We start from the raw sequence: 17,463 nt of genomic DNA on the forward strand, positions 1-17,463 counted from the left end.
GGTCGTCTTGACAAATTGATTATATTCAGCTGTTATATAGTGTCTGTGTGTTGGATACTGGCACCATGGTTTCTCACAGAGGTTTTTCTGGGTGTTGTGAAATAGTTAACATTTGTTCCAATTTTGTATTGGATGGCTGTTGTCAGGTTTATTGGGTGCTAGTTTTGGATTTCTAGCATGGCTTCCAGGTAACTTTCCTATTTTTTTTCCTTTCAGTGTGTGTGTGAGAAAATGTGGGAGCAATTTTTTTGAGGTGGGTCTTCCTGAATATGAGAATTGCAGAAAGTGGCTCCTCAGCTCATATGAACTCCATCTGCAGAGCTACTCAGCATATTTGGAGTGGTTGTACATGTTGAGACCCCTGGAGATGATGTTTTCTTTTCTTCCATTTGCTACATATCTGAATGTAGATAGATGAGAATTTTAGTATGGAAGATTGATATATGTGTGAAAGAGCCTGAGAGGAATCTTAAACATATTATTCTCTGTGGGGCAAAGTTGCAAGTGAGGAAACTTGTATGTAATACATTGTAGAAAATTTCCCACTCTGTTTCTGCATCCTTGTATAAGAAAGAAATATGCATAAAGATTCTGTTTGGTTATTTTTCTTCCTTTCTTTGGTTTTCAGCAACTCCTCCTTGATAGGTAGTAAGAATGTGTTCCTCTGGTGTTCTTTACCATTGCTTTATTAGCGGCAAGGAGTCCTGTGGCACCTTATAGACTAAGGTGCCACAGGACTCCTTGCCGCTTTTGCAGATTCAGACTAACACGGCTACCCCTCTGATACTTGACATCATTGCTTTATTGGGTCTCAAAGGATGCTGCAGGAACTGGGAATTAGACTAGAACAACAGAGTTTAGCAAACTGTGGAAACCATTACAAAAAAATAGGACCTGCCACAGGCCAGATTGTGATCATCATGCTGATGAGCAATTATTTGCACAACTAATCCCATTGACTCAAGTGAGGGATCTCCTCCCTGAAATGTGGTAACAGTTCATAGATTGGCAATTTGGGACTATGATAGAGTGCACTAGAGACCTTTAGCATACACCAGCAGGCTCTACATGGACCATTTGTATATACCATACTGTACACTTCCATAGTATACATTGCCTCGCAGTGTAGACAAGTCCTTAGGCTAATTTCTGAATCCCTGTTTGGTTGAAGGGATGCTAGCCTTATCCACCACAATATTAATCCTAGGGTTTTGTCATCCTGTATAGATCTGATTTCTTATTGACACTAAAGCCCTATAACGGCAGTTTACATTGCCAGAGTGGCATAAAATGAATGGACATTATTTTAAAGCTCCTTTTTATTGACAGAAGAGTTTATGAGAATCTAACCAACCATCCCCAAGTCTCTAGTATGTCTACACTACAAAGTTAATTCGAACTAACAGACGTTAGTTCGAATTAACTTTGATAGGAGCTACACATACATACCGCTAGTTCGAACTTAATTCGAACTAGCGGAGCGCTTAATTCGAACTGGGTAAACCTCATTCTACGAGGACTAACGCCAAGTTCGGATTAAGTAGTTCGAATTAAGGGCTGTGTAGCCACTTAATTCGAACTAGTGGGAGGCTAGCCCTCCCCAGCTTTCCCTGGTGGCCACTCTGGGCACCACCAGGGAAACTTTTCTGCCCCCCTCCCGGCCCCAGATCCCTTAAAGGGGCACGGGCTGGCTACGGTGCCCGTGCCAGGTGCAAGCCTGCCAGCACCCAGCTAGCAGACTCTGCACCTGGCACGGCTCGAGCCAGCCACCCGCTGCCACTCAGCCCTCCGCCTCTTCCCGGGACAAGGCTGGCGGCTCCCGGGAGCCTGCCTGGGGCTGCAAGGGGTGAGCGCCCGCCTGGTCTAGTGCGGACATCTTGGACCTCATCCACGACCTCCACACTAGGCACAGGAAAGTGGCCGTCTAGGGCAGGATAGCTGCCAGCCTGGCCACCCAGGAGCAGGTTTGCATGAGAATCAAGGTGGTCCACTGAGACCCCCGACCCTGAGCCCTGAGCTTAGAACGGTCGTACTGGGTCAGACCAAAGGTCCATCTAGCCCAGTAGCCTGTCTGCCGACAGCGGCCAACACTAGGAACCCTGGAGGGGATGGACCGAAACAATGACCAAGCCATTTGTCTTGTGCCATCCATCTCCAGCCTTCCACAAACAGAGGCTAGGGACACCATTCCTACCCCCTGGCTAATAGCACTTCATGAATCCAACGTCCATGACTTTATCTCACTTCTCTTTAAACTCTGTTCTAGTTGTAGCCTTCACAGCCTCCTGCAGCAAGGAGTTCCACAGGTTGACTATTTGCTTTGTGAAGAAGAACTTTCTGTTGTTAGTTTGAAGCCTGCTACCCATTCATTTCATTTGGTGTCCTTTAGTCCTTCTATTATGGGAACTAATGAAGAACTTTTCTTTCTGCACCCTCTCCACACCACTCATGCTTTTATAGACCTCTATCATATCCCCCCTCAGTCTCCTCTTTTCTAAGCTGAAAAGTCCCAGTCTGTTTAGCCTCTCTTCATATGGGACCTTTTCCAAACCCCTGATAATTTTAGTTGCCCTCCCCCTCCCACCCTCTCTCTTCCCCTCTCCCACTTCCTTTTCCCAGTCTCCCCGAGTTTTGTTCAATAAAGAGAGTTTCTATTTTTGAACAGACGTGTCCTTTATTTTGTACATCAGGAAGGGGGGCTAGGGAGGGGAAAGTGGAAGGAGGTGCGGAAGGAATGGGGTATGAGCCCCCAATGGAGAGAACTGGGGTGGCTCTGCGGGCTCCTCGGGGTGGAAGCTCTCCTGAAGCCCCTTGATTGACCCCCCCTCCGGATGGCAGCCTGCGGCAAGTGCAGCAGGGCTGATGGCCGTGTGCTGTGATGTTCCGAGTGTGGGCACTCAGGGCACTTCAAGCCAGGACTGCTTTGCAAGCGGGGAACCCCTGAGAACTGTCTGTCCGGGGTGGGGGTTGGGTCCCTTTAAGCACAGCCCTCGGCTAGCCTGAGACAGCAGCTCCATGCTCTAAATCCTAATCTGATGCCCTGCTGGCACTGCTTCCGGCCATCCTTAACCTCGGTTCAGGGTCCACTCAGTGTGGACATGCTAGTTCGAACTAGCAAAATGCTAATTTGAACTAGTTTTTTGGTCTAGATGCACTAGTTTGAATTAGCTTAGTTTGAATTAACTAATTCGAATTAAGTTCGTTCGAATTAGTGCTGTAGTGTAGACGTACCCTCAGAGAGGTAGGCAAGCAAGCAGCAGAAGCAGGGAAATGGCTGTCCAGGAGAGTCCCTTTAAAAACATGTCTCAGTTAGCCTTTGGCAACAGCACCTGGGAGCAACTGCTGACCTAATGCCCAGCCTGAACTGCTTCCAGGTGGCTTAAATGCGAGATAGCATCTGTAACCCCAAGGAGATTACTCAGATTCCCGGGGCTCTGTCTTCTGGTAGCTCAGGGAGAGGCTCTGAGTTTGCCTTGGCTCCCCCTCCCTACCAGGGCCAGAGTCTGCCAGGCAACCCATAGGGAGTGAGCTGCCCCTCCCAGGGGGAAGGAGAGGCCATTGTGGAGGGGAGTCTGGAGCCAGCAGGGCAAGGGGAGGGCTGGCTGTGTGGGAGCTAGTGAGCCCCAGGCCTGCATGCAGGGTTCCCCCTGAGAACTGGCCTCCAGGGACCTGAAGGCAGGATCCCTCAGCTGGGTTTATGTCTCCACTGTTGATTCCCAGTTTGTGGAGTTTGCTGGGAGGCTTCCCCAGCCAGGCTGAGCTGGCTCCAGCTCCCTGGGTGAGAGAGTCACTGCATGGTCAGCTCTGCTCTGTCTGCTAGTTCAGGGCTGCTGCCTGGGTGGGTCTGAATGCTGGGCTAGGAGGTTATAGTTTGAATGTTGGTGCAGTTGTGTGGCCTGCACCTTGAGCCCTGCACCCCTTCACGGTGAGGGGAAATTCTGGGACCAAAGCAGCCTGGTTCCTGCCTGAAGAGGATCCCTGCGAGAAGAGAGCAGCCCCTCTGCAGTGAGTGAGTCATCTCTCAACCTGAGGCTCGTTCATGCAGTGTGTGAGTGCACCAATTTTTAGTTAGTAAGTCAGGGAATTTGTTTGGGGATTTTATTACCTGCTGCATATTAAACCTGGGGAGGGATTTTCTGCCTTCTCCCATGTGTGAGTCCTTTGGGCTGTACTGGACCTAGTCAGCCCCACTGCTAAACCACTGAAGAGGAGTATTTTGTGGTCAACAGTCATCAAGGGCCCCAACAAAGTACGCGTACCCACGGGACACTGATCTTACAGTTGCTGGGCACCGGTGACCCTAAAAATAGTGTTTTACCCTGTTCTGTTCTATTTGTCTCCTGTTTAATATAATTGTGTTTATTATAGTGTATGTGTTTGTGCTATTTTCTGGGAGTCTTCAACTATCTGGCAAATACGTGGGGATTACCCTGGGCTAGAATTTTCCTCCCAAGCTGCCCTAGTGACCCTGCCAGGAAGGAGTAAGGGGAGTGGAGGCACTGCCAAATAAATCCATCAGAAAAAATAAAGTTGAATGGGTGGCAGGATCCAAAAGAACCCAGACCTATCCATCCAAACCTGTAAGGAGATTGACTTTAAAGAAGGTAACCGGGTGGAGAGGGGGCACTACAAGTTCAACCAGTGGATGCTATCTTTCAGAAAAGCAGATCACTTTTTCATTGCGCTTTTTGTGTCTGGATTACTCTCTTTCAAAATAAGCTTTTCTGGAAGATCTCTTCTGGAAAAGCTTATTCCTACAGATGCTTGCAATCCAGACATAGCCTAACACAGGTATGAGATAAAAAATAGTGTCTTTCTGTTTAGCCAAGGCATATTTGCAAGCCATCATGTTTCCTTTGAGGTCCAAAAGTCTCCCTACTCTTTTCTCCATTTAAATTTAAATACAAAAAACAAAAAAAATTCCCCTGGGTTGTTTTTGACCCAAACTACACGGTCTGGGGATTCTACTGAAGCTAGAACTTTGAAACTTTTGCATAGACTGACTGAGGTTGTCCCTGTTTCTTATGCTCCTAATTAGAACTATAATATCACAAAGTAAGAATAGTTGTAGAATAAAAATGTGATTCTCTAACACAGTAGGTTTATTTTAATAGAAATGTGTAGCAGTATATTATAAAAGACTTAATTGAGACCTAAGGAAAATATTCCACATTAAGCTACATTTGGCAAATGCCTATCATTGCGCCACAATGAAGGCATGCATTTATCTCGGTGCATCCTAAGATACGTATACAGTTATATTTGTGCATGCAGAGCACTAAAAAAGTTATAATGTATGTTTGGGTATCTGCAGGTAGAGCCAAACCACAAACTGGAAGCTGCTAGATTCTCAAGTTTATGGCCAGACCCTTAGTTAATGCAAATACATGTAGTTCCATTGAAGGCAAGACTGAAGACCTGGCTTTTAAATATAATAAACAAACCAAATGGACCATGGTAAAACACCATCCAAAGGTCCAAGCTGCAGGAAAGGTTTCTGAGCTCTGAGTGAAGAGAGGGGGCTAAGGGCAAGAGAAGAGGGCTCGACTACACAGCAGTATTATTTTGGAATAACTGATGTTATTTCGAAGTAACAAAATGCACGTCTATACAGTAAGCCATTATTTTGAAACAATGTCGAGCTGTAGGATTTCTTACTCAGACTCTTGAAACCCTCATTTAATGAGGAATAAGGGAAGAAAAAGGAAGAATGTTCTTCGTTTAATTTCCTGCTGTGTAGACAGCACCAAAAGCTGATTTAAGCTATTTCAATTTCAGCTATCCAATTGATGTATCTGAAGTTGAATATCTTAATTGGAGTTTTGCCTTGCTGTGTAGACATGCCTAGAAAAAGAGAGACCAAAATTTACAGAAATTTGAGATTTGAATGACAATAAATATTGTTATCAAAAATCTGTACCAAAGACGAACCATGATTTACATGTTTAAAAAGTTCCTTAGTAAAATACTGACACATTGGCTACGTCTAGACTGGTATGATTTTCTGGAAATGCTTTTAACGGAAAAGTTTTCTGTTAAAAGCATTTTCGGAAAAGCGCGTCTAGATTGGCACGGATGCTTTTCCGCAAAAGCACTTTTTGCGGAAAAGCGTCCGTGGCCAATCTAGACGCTCTTTTCCGCAAAAAAGCTCCGATCGCCATTTTTTCGATCTGGGCTTTTTTGCGGAAAACAAATCTCAGCTGTCTACACTAGTCCTTTTGTGCAAAAGGGACTTTTGCCCGAACGGGAGCAGCATAGTATTTCCGCAAAAAGCACTGATTTCTTACAGTAGGAAGTCAGTGCTTTTGCAGAAATTCAAGCGGCCAGTTTAGACAGCTGGCAAGTTTTTCCAGAAAAGCGGCTGATTTTCCAGAAAAACTTGCCAGTCTAGACACAGCCATTGTGTTCTTTATCATAGCCTACATCCGAGCTCAGTTCTGATCCCAGCACTGCATCCAATCCCAGATAAATAGTGTGGCAGGCAGATTCCTGTACTGAAAGGAAGCACATGGAGTCACTGACCTTTATAGGCAGAGGGAATCAATCCTCTCACTTGATATTAGCAGCAGGATCAGGGTCTTAGATTAGAGTAGAATTGAATTTGGCACTATCCTTCCTATTTTAGTTATGTGTATGCAAAAGCACCTTGACTGTTGCTACTCAAAAGAGGAAGGCCAGGACTACGGTGCCTTGGCCAACTCAGTAAAGTGCCTACAAGTCATCCCAGGTGGAGGATGCTTGCCTGTGATTTTAAGTATGGGTTTTTTTATCATTTAAAATGTCTCTCATAATTTTGGGGGAAAATGCATAACTAGATATTTTTTAAAAATAGGTTCTCATTTTAATAGTTTATTACTATTTAAGAAAACATTCTAGGTAGTACAGAACAGCTACTCACCTGGGGTATGTCTACACTACAGCACTAATTCGAACTAATTTAATTCGAACTAATTGAGTGGACCCTGAACCGAAGTTAAGGCTGGCTGGTAGCAGTGCCGGCAGGGCATCAGGTTAGGACTTAGAGCGTGGAGCTGCTGCCTCAGGGTAGCTGAGGGCTGTGCTTAAAGGGACCAGACCTCCACCCTGGACAGACAGTTCTCAGGGTTCCCTGCTTGCTTGTCGACCTTGATGAGGGACAGCAAAGCAGTCCTGTCTTGGAGTGCGCTGAATGCCCACACTCGGCACGTCACAGCACTCGGTCATCAGCCCGGCTGCACTTGCGCAGGCTGCCATCCGGGGGGGGGGGGAATCAATCGGGGGGCTGCAGGAGATCTTCCACCCCGAGGAGCCCGCAGAGCCACTCCAGTCCTCCCCATCGGGGGCTCGTATCCCATTCCTCCCTCACCTCCTTCCTCTTACCCCTTCCTAGTCCCCCTTCCTGTCGTATAAAATAAAGGACACGTGTGCTCAAAAATAAAAACTCTCTTTATTTAACAAAACTGGAAGGGGGGATTAACCTCTGGGGAGACTGGGAAAAGGAGGTGGGAGAGGGGAAGAGAGAGGGTAGGAGAGAGGAAGGGGAAACCTGGGAGGAGAGAGCTGGAAGGCGGAAGCCAGGGGAAGAAGGAGGAGGGGAAGTATCAAACTATGGTATGCCATATCTTCAGTACGGTGGACAGATGTGATCTCCTCACCCCAGAAAAGATATTTTGGCCTTGGAAAAGGTTCTGAAAAGGGCAACTAAAATGATCGGGTTTGGAACAGGTCCCATATGAAGAGAGGCTAAAGAGACTGGGTCTTTTCAGCTAAGAAAGGAGGAAACTGAGGGGGGATATGATAGAGGTCTATAAAATCATGAGTGGTGTGGAGAGAGTGCATAAAGAAAAGTTCTTCATTAGTTCCCATAATATAAGGACTAGAGGACACAAAATAAAATGAATGGGTAGCAGGCTTCAAACTAATAAAAGAAAGTTCTTTTTTTACAAAGCAAATAGTCAACCTGTAGAACTCCTTGCCACAGGAGGCCGTGAAGGCTAGAACAGAGTTTAAAGAGAAAGTTAGATAAATTCATGGAGGTTGGGTCCATGGAGTGGTATTAGCCAGGGGGTAGGAACCTGTGTCTCTGCCCTCTGTTTGTGGAAGGCTGGTGATGGATGGCATGAGAGAAATGGCTTGGTCATTGTCTTCGGTCCATCCCCTCCAGCGTAACTGGTGTTGGCCGCTGTCGGCAGACAGGCTACTGGGCTAGATGGACCTTTGGTCTGACCCAGTATGGCCGTTCTTATGTTCTAAGCTCAGGGCTCAGGGTCGGGGGTCTCACTGGACAACCTTGATTTTCATGCAAACCTGCTCCTGGGTTTGCATGTGGCCTTTGGTGGCCAGTCTGGCAGCTATCCTGCCCTAAACTGCCACTTCCCTGTGCCTAGTGCAGAGGTCGTGGATGTTGGAGGCCTCCCCCCAAACCTGGATGAGGTCCACGATCTCCGCACTAGACCAGGCGAGCATCCGCCTCTTGCTGCTCTGGGCAGGCTCCTGGGAGCCGCCAGCTTGCTCCCGGGAAAAGGCGGAGGGCTGGGTGGCGGCGGGTGGCTGGTTCGTGCCATGCCAGGTGCAGGGTCTGCTGGCTGGGTGCTGGCAGGCTTGCACCTGGCACAGGCACCGTAGCCAGCCCGTGCCCCTTTAAGGGCTCCGGGATCAGGAGGGGGGCAGAAGAGTTTCCCTGGTTGTGCCCAGAGTGGCCACCAAGACAAGCTGGGAAGGGCTAGCCTCCCACTAGTTCGAATTAAGTGGCTACACAGCCCTTAATTCGAACTACTTAATTCGAACTAGGCGTTAGTCCTCATAGAATGAGGTTTACCTAATTCGAATTAAGTGCTCCACTAGTTCGAACTAGCAGTTTGCACATGTAGCCCCTATTAAAGTTAATACAAACTAAGGGCTGTTAGTTCGAATTAACTTGGTAGTGTAGACATACCCCTGTTCCACCATGGAAATGCTTTACCCATTTACACATAAAGGCTTCAGAGCTAATGCTTTAATTTATGATGTGCCTGCTCAAAGTTCTGTGTGACTTAAAATGCAAACAGAATAGCACAAAAATTACATCCATGCTATTTTGCATGTATTGTAATGCACTAGAGAGACACAGTGAGCAGACCTGTGCCACCTCAGGGTATGTCTGAACTACGGGACAATCTCGAATTAAGATATACAACTTCAGCTACGTTAATTGTGAAGCTGAAGTGTAATGGTATGTCTACACTAGCCCCCTAGTTCGATCTAGGGAGGCTAATGAGGGCAACCGAAATTGCAAATGAAGCATGGGGTTTAAATATCCCGCGCTTCATTAGCATGTTCCCAACCAGTCGCCATTTTAGAAATTGACTAGCCCGAAGTAACTGCCTGCATCTACATGCGGCAGTGAAACGGGATTTGAATTAAAGCCCTAAATTGAATTAACTGTTATACCTCATGCCAGAAGGAATAACAGCTAATTCGATTTAGGGCTTTAATTTGGAATCCCGTTTCACTGCCATATGTAGACGAGGGCAGTTACTTCAGGCTAGTCAATTTCTAAAATGGCGACAGGCCGGGAACATGCTAATGAAGCGTGGGATGTTTAAATCCCGGGCTTTATTTGCAATTTTGGTCACCCTCATTAGCCTCCTTAGATCGAACTAGGGATCTAGTGTAGACATACCCTAAGTTCCTTAACTTGACTTTTGGTGTTATCCTCACTGCAGGACGTTGAAAGGATAACATGGTCCCTTCAACTTCTCTTACTCCTGCTGGAATACAGGCATCGACTTGAGTGTCCCTCTTAGTTCAAATTAGCTGTCTTAACTAGATCCACTAATTCGAACCCTGGAGGATCGACAGCAGCAGCTGTGATCATTCTCTGTAATGTGGACATACTTTACAGACTAACAAACATATCATGAGCTTTCATGCTTGTTGTTTTAAAAGTTACAGACTAACATAGCTACCTCTTTGAAACTTTTTACAGAAGTACAAGCCAGTCCAATAAAAAAGATTCTTTGAAGTTCCTCTAGGTGCATTGTAAAATGTGAGAGAAGGAAAGGTGGGCTGGGGAGAAACAAACAAAAAAAAAACCCCTTTCTTTGCTTTCTATGTTTTACAGTCCAAATAGCCCAATACATCACCAATGGATGAGACATGTCTTGTGTGCCATTGCTGGAGTACAGTAGAAATGTCCCGGTATTCTATTTAGCAGAATGGATTTCTATTATTGCTTCAATAATTTTCTTTAATAGGATGGAAACTTTGATTCCATTCACATGGTTAGCACATTCTTTCTGCTGATGGTTTTTGGGCAGGGCTGAATGATATAAGGAGATGGAAATTGGAGAAAGCAGATCCGGCATTACCTAATTTCTACTTAGAGATCACTGTGGTGCAAAAAGCTGTATATTTGATTTACTCATTGTGTCAGGGAGGCAGAGTATTACAAATGAGATTGAGCCTCTTGGGGTTAATTCACCTTTGGTGCTAAGCAACAGTAGGAAAAAGTAAATCATTTGCATTTGAAACAGTGTTGATTCCTAACCCACCCATCCCTCTTCTCCCTCCCCCACTCCTACCAAATATGCTGTCAACATTTGTAGCTAATTTTCAAGCAACTCTCTAGTAAAGTGAAACTAGAACTTGGGCACTTTTCTTAATACAGAAATGGTGCTTGCCACTGGTTTGGGGCATAAACTGATGAATGGGTATATATGGAAAATCAAGCTTTGGTTCACCTAAACTTCAGAATTAAGACAAGATGATGTGTATCCTGCCTTCTGCTATTCTGCTTGTTTTTCCCATGAATTCACACAGCATCTGAGCCACACAGATGTGGGAAAGAGGACCTGTGATAACAAAAAAAGAGAAACAAAGGCAAGGCTGCTTTGTCCCTGTGGTTCTGTCCCTGTGGTTCTGCTTCTGTTAAGTCACTGCTAGCCTGGCCATTGCAACAATTTGCTAACAGGGCAATTTTGTGGAACAACAACAACAAAAGGCAACAGTGAGCCAAAGTAGAAGTAAAATGGCTCTGTTGATATGTCATGCTGGTATGAGTTTCAGCTCCAAAGAATGGGACTGATGGACTAGGAAGCAGAGGCAGCAAGGAATTGCAATGATCTGGTGGATCAGATAGCCTGTGGTCAGAACATCATCTTTCAACATTCCTGAGCATAATTTCTGCTCCATCGAAAACAAGCTTGTTCTTCCCAAACAAACAAGTGATATTGTATTGGCATTAACAAGGACAATCAGATATCCATGAAGAATTGGCAGCAACAGTAATAAGGGAAGATACAACCCGACTTTGCAGGTTTTTAAAGGCCATGTTGAAGCCCAGGATTCTTTCCCTTCAACTCTCCTTTGCATGTGAGCATTTGTCTCAGAAGCCTTGATTCCATTTAAGGCTTTCTCCTCTTCCCATTGAAATCAGTGGCAAAGTTCCCAGGGGTATCAGTGAAGCACAGTCAAGCCTTTAAGTGCCAGCTCCGTGTCATTAAAATAGAATGTGAAAAAATAATAACACTGTAATAATTTGTTTGTACATACATTAGATAAGGAATCCAGGGAGCATCTCTTGACCACAACTGAGTATGTCAATCAGTATTCCTGATTAGAATGAAGTAGGGAGAACCAGTGCCATCCTCATGTATCCACATCATATGCAGCTGGGTAAGGCATCACCCAGAGTGGTGCACCAAATGTAGTGGTATTCTGGCCACCAACTCATACTAATAGTGCCCAAAGCTCACCAGCCCATGGGCTCAGCACTGGGCGTTGGCAATCCCCATCCCCCCGGGCTCTGTACTCAGCATTGGTGAGGGGTGCAAGCATGGGACAGAGGACTTCTGAGGAGCAGGAGGCAGTCACGCAGTTGATGGCTGGAAAGAAGAGGTAAAGTGCTGCTTCTCTCTCCCCAGCAATGTGCCCATGCTCCGGTCCTCCAGCTACCTCCCAAGCCTCCCTCCCTGCCCTGCTCTCAGGTTACCAACTCTCCTGAATCAGACAGAATGGACACCACTACAGCAAATGGCAGCCAGCCTACACAGTCCAGGAGAAATGGCAACACCTAGCTCCCTGCAGCTCCCAGTGCTGGGCTGAGTAGGGCACTGGCTCTACTAGGGACATTCCTTCTAGAGGCCCAGATTTCACAGCCTAAGTAGCTATCTTCTTTCATACCCTCTAACCTGCAGATTGTATTTCCTTTTGGATAATAAATTTAAAGGAGTGTCATTGCCAAGGGCTTGGTGGTGGCTGTGAATTAGCTCAAGCAACATTTGCCACAGACAGTAATTAAAGAATACTTAATTCCATTGTGGGTTCTGCTTCTGTACGGTTCATGTATAAAGCTGTATCTTTCCTTTCATTCACCCTTCCAGGCTATAACTTACACTTTACAACTGAGGCTTGGTGCACTGAAGTGTACAGGGTGCAAAAAAATAAGTCTTTTATTTCTTACCCACCACCTTTGATTTGTGTGTGTGTTTTCTGGGGGGAAAAACTGCATAATGCACACACTCCGCTGCAGGCACGAATATAGTTCTGTGTACATCAAAGATCAAAGTGTAAAGTATGTTACACGTACAATTCCGGATTGCTAAACACAAGTGATGGCTTTTCAAGGAACAAGAAGTTTATTATCTCAAGGACACCATGAGTCAATGGTTTTAGGGAATTCAATAGTAAGCATGAAAAATCTGTCCTCAAGAGAGTGGTTCTGACAGGTCCCTCAGAGTTTCATGTACAACTGGCAGAATTTTGTCACTGAAGAATGCACTCCATCGAGCAGAGAAAGTGCTTTTAAATGTGTGCATTGTGTTCGCCTGTGCAATCACTGAAGAGTAGAAGCGAATCCAGCATTGTGCTAGGGACTTAAAAATAAAGTTGTGAAATACTCCCACCATTTCATTAGAGTATGTTTTATCATAGGTACATAAAGTAGACATTATCTAAGTTTTTTCTACTGACAGGCAAACCTGGAAAGGTTCAGATGAGTGCTTCAGTTTGGATAAACTCCCCTAAGATTAGCTCCTTATCTAAACCACTCTGGTTTACAAAACTGGTCTGAAAACCTCATGAGGCTAAAGTTTTATTTTCTATGAAGAGGCACCCTGATCCCTAATGTCAGGAGTCAATTTTTGCTACCCTGAAATTCATTAATTAGGTATGTCCCTGGAGTGGAGCCACTTTTCAGCAGGTCTCATTTCAGTGGAATGTCAGATCATACTGCTGGGCAAGCATACACCCTCCGTACTGGGAAATGAAATGATAAATGTAGCAGCAGTTTATCTTGCTACCATTTTGAATGTGGTGTTTTTTTCCTTAACCAAGGCAGTTGAGACTGTGGAAATACAAAATCCTTACTTGAATTTAATCTCACTGACATTTAAGACACTGCTGAAAACTCATTAAATATGGTTTAAAATTGGCCTTTGAAATGTGAGCGCTCTCTCCATATTTATATTTATGTATACATAGAGCTATATAAATCAAAGAGTAATTAGTTTACTCTTTATAAACTAATTGTGTGGACTAGTTTAATTTTTCTCTTGTACTGACTGTGCAAACTGTGTTAATAAAGACACTTGAAGGCTGCACATTGACAAGTTCTCACAAAGACTTCCTTATAACCTTAATTGTTATCCCAAATCCAGAAACTCTCACGAGTAAAGGTTAATGGTTACAGTTTGAACTCTGACAGATATGGAGAGAGACAGTGTAAGACACTTTCAATTTGGAATTTGTTTGAGATCCACCAAATTCACAGGGCTGGAAGTCAAACTGCTCAGTTTCTGGCAGTATTCTGTCCTTGGACATCACTTTATTGTACACTGATTTTGTCTATAGCAATTTGCAGAAATTATGAGACGTTTGAAAACAACTACAGCTCTAACCTTTCCAGTCAGTTACAGTAGCCTCACAAGCTGAGAGAGAAGCTAAGGCCCTGAAATCTCTCACTGCTAAGCATCCATATTCATTACACTTAAGCTTTGTCTGTATTGGAGGGTAGCCCTCATTTCAGCAACTGGTGACAAACAACAGGCATAGCTGCAGCAGTGCAAACCCCATGCAAAGAGTGTACACTCCAGCAGTTCAAAGTGCAAAGAGAAGATTTACCCACCATTGTTTGAGTCCTTAATTCAATTATTTTTGTTTGTCTTCATTTAAATCACTGCTCCGGGTGGGAGTGGGGAATATTCAGCCTTCCCTAGGGAGAGAGGATACCCCCAGCCATCTCTCACTGCAGTAGCTTGGGGCCAGGTAAAGTACCTATTTATAGCTGCTGCAGCTCCAGTGGCCATAGCTAGGGGAGAGGCAATGTCCCCTGGCGGTGGCAGGTCCAGGCTCATGTATCCCTGCATCCTCTTCCTGGGGTTATATAGTAATTTTTGTTGTCAGAAGGAGGTTGCAGTGCAGTGAAGTCTGAGAACTCATCATCACCTGATCTGAGAGTCGTACTGGGCTTGGATGTCTGCACCCGTAGAATCATAGAATCATAAAACACCAGAACTGGAAGGGACTTGGAGAGTTCATCTATTCCAGTCCCCTGCCCTCATGGCAGGACTCAGTACCAAGACCATCCCTGATAGATGTCTATCTAACCTCTCTCAAATATCTCTAGTGATGCAGATTCCACAACCTCCCTAGGCAATTTATTCCAGTGTTTAAACATCCTGACAGTAAGGAAGTTTTTCCTAATGTCCAACCTAAACCTCCCTTGCTGCAGTTCAAGCCCATTGCTTCTTGTCCTGGCCTCAGAGACCAAGGAGAGCAATTTTTTTCCCTCCTCCTTGTGACACCCTTTTAGATACCTGAAAACTGCTATCATGTCCCCTCTCAGTCTTCTCCTTTCCAAACTTAATAAGCCCAATTCATTCAGTCTTCCTTCATAGGTTATGTTCTCTAGACCTTTAATCATTCTTGTTGCTGTTCTCTGGACCCTCTCCAATTTCTCCATATCTTCCTTTAAATGTGGTGCCCAGAAGTGGACACAGTACTCCAATTGAGGCCTAATCAGCACAGAGTAGAGCGGAAGAATGACTTCTCATGTCTTGCTCACAACACTCCTCTCAATGCATCCCACAATCATATTTGTCTTTTTTTTGCAACAGCATCACACTATTGACTCATATTTAGCTTGTGGTGCACTATGACTCCTAGATACTTTTCTGCAGTACTCCTACCTAGAAAGTCACTTCCCATTTTAACACCAGACTTGAAAGAGAAACCTCTGAACTGTCACTCATGCCTAAATTTGACACTTTACGCCGGGGTCTTAACAAAGACGCTAATTATCTTACACATTACAAAGATAGCTTCCCCAATTATCACCTCTAATATCATTAGCTCACAGATATTTGCCTCCCTCCTTCATCCCCCCTCTGTTCTGAAATTTGATTTGTCCTTTTTATGTGTTCACTTTTTTAATTGGATCCCTTTGGTATATATGGTCATGCCTATTTTCTTCCACAATTTTATCTGAGGAAGTGGGTCTGGCCCATGAAAGCGCATCACCTAATAAACCATCTTGTTAGTCTTTAAAGTGCTACATAGTCCTGGTTTTTGTTTCACTTCCCATTTTGTATGTGTGAAACGTATTGTTCCTTCCTAAGTGCAGTACTTTACATTTGTCCTTATTAAACTTCATCCTTGTCTGAAGCAGCACTATGCATGTCTAAAGGAAGAAAATAAGGGGCTAAATACGTTTTCAAAACAGAATTTGGACGCATACAGGGTTAGACGACAGTTGTGCCAGGGTTTTGCGAATGGTAATAGCACCTATATTTGGGTATTAGACACCCATATCCTTAGTGGATTTAGGCATCATTAACTCAAGTGGAAGATGGATCTGGTCCAAATAAAGAAATCACAAAACAAACAAAATATATGGTCACATATCACCCACAAGAGGAAAAAAAGAGATGAATGACAGTAAGTCTGATGTATTCAATGTCGTAGCTAGTGCCAGTACTTAAGAGAGGAAGAAATGCTTTCTGCATACAAAAATTATGTTTTAAACATTGCGTTACACAAATGAGCTCATTTTCTTTTATGGAAGTTAACGATCATCTAGCAAATATACTGTAAATGATCATCCTGCGTTGTCTCTCGCATTCCCCTAAATAGAACTTCAGCTGTGCAGAATTAGGATCCTGTGTAGTCATTTCAGTGTGTCTTACCTGTATGCACAAATCGGCAAGAACTCATTTCAACACATTTCTAGGTTGAATCTGCTTCCTCATTGCAAATTACCTTTCAAATGGCAGCTGGCTGGAACGCCAACTCCTAATAGCTGAGGAGGAGATAATGCCCGATGGTTCATTCATTCAAAATTTCCAAAATCTATGTAAATATATAATTAGGGATGTGCAAATAGCAAATTATTATTCCATTCATTAGTTTGAGAATTAGTAGAAGGAAAGAGCTGGCACTATTAACCACAGCATTTCACTGCCAGGATTCTCTAACATTGTATTACAGAAATTATTTTATTTAATCTGCAGTTGTATTATAAAATCAAATTAAGTATTAATCATGGAAAAAGTCTTAGCTCCAGACTGCTCTCTGTTTAATTCAGGTCTTCAGGAGTGGTAGAATGTCATTTCAGCAGGTTTAATTCAGTAGATATTTGAAATGAAATCAAGAAACCACATCTTCCCACATAAGCCATGTCTTTCAGTGAGCCAGGCTGATCTGAGTGATGCATGGTCATTTGATGGGAGTCTTGCCTGAGATCTGCCAATAGGCTATCCATTAGGCCACATCTCTTTTCAATATCTTTAAAGAAAAAAGGCAACAAATGCTGACCATAACGTTTGAGGCCCCCAGCCTCAAATACTATACATTTATTTCAAACTTCATTTAAAGTTGATGTTTGTGCTTGTCTTGTTTTTTGAGAAATGATTAATTAATTTAGGCTAGACTGTGACCCCCTCCCTCACAACTGTGAGCAGCTCCTCATCCCAAAGGAATGAAACTACTCTGTGGAGCAGTGTGTCACACAAATAAGAAATTGGCTCTCAGTCTAGCCCTTAGTCTTTTAAATATATCACAATATTTCTGGCCCACAAAAGTAGTGAATTGTTAGATGCTAGTTATTGAGGATTATCCTTGACATGGAACAGAATAAACCAGTTTTCCTCTAATGAGCTCTTGTAGAGTTCCCTAATAATTTGGTTAATACACAAAGGCTGTTCTTGAAAGAGTAAAGTAAATATGCTACTAAGATGAAAAATGTATGCATTAGCCCAACTTGAGAAGTTTAAAAGAGGGAAATTACTAACTGTAGAGCCCCATCAACTATGTTGGAAGCTACAGAGTTTCAAGAAAGGCCACACACATTAAGGCTGTGTCTACACTGGCATGAATTTCTGGAAATGCTTAAAACGGAATACTATTCCGTTTTCAGTTTTTTCGGAAAAGGAGCGTCTACATTGGCAGGCTGCTTTTCCGGAAAAGCCCTTTTCCCGGAAAAGCATCTGTGGCCAATGTAGACACGCT

Source organism: Pelodiscus sinensis, chromosome 6 (genome assembly GCF_052426305.1).
Source record: "Pelodiscus sinensis isolate ZL-2025 chromosome 6, ASM5242630v1, whole genome shotgun sequence".
In the NCBI taxonomy this organism is placed as follows: domain Eukaryota; kingdom Metazoa; phylum Chordata; order Testudines; family Trionychidae; genus Pelodiscus; species Pelodiscus sinensis.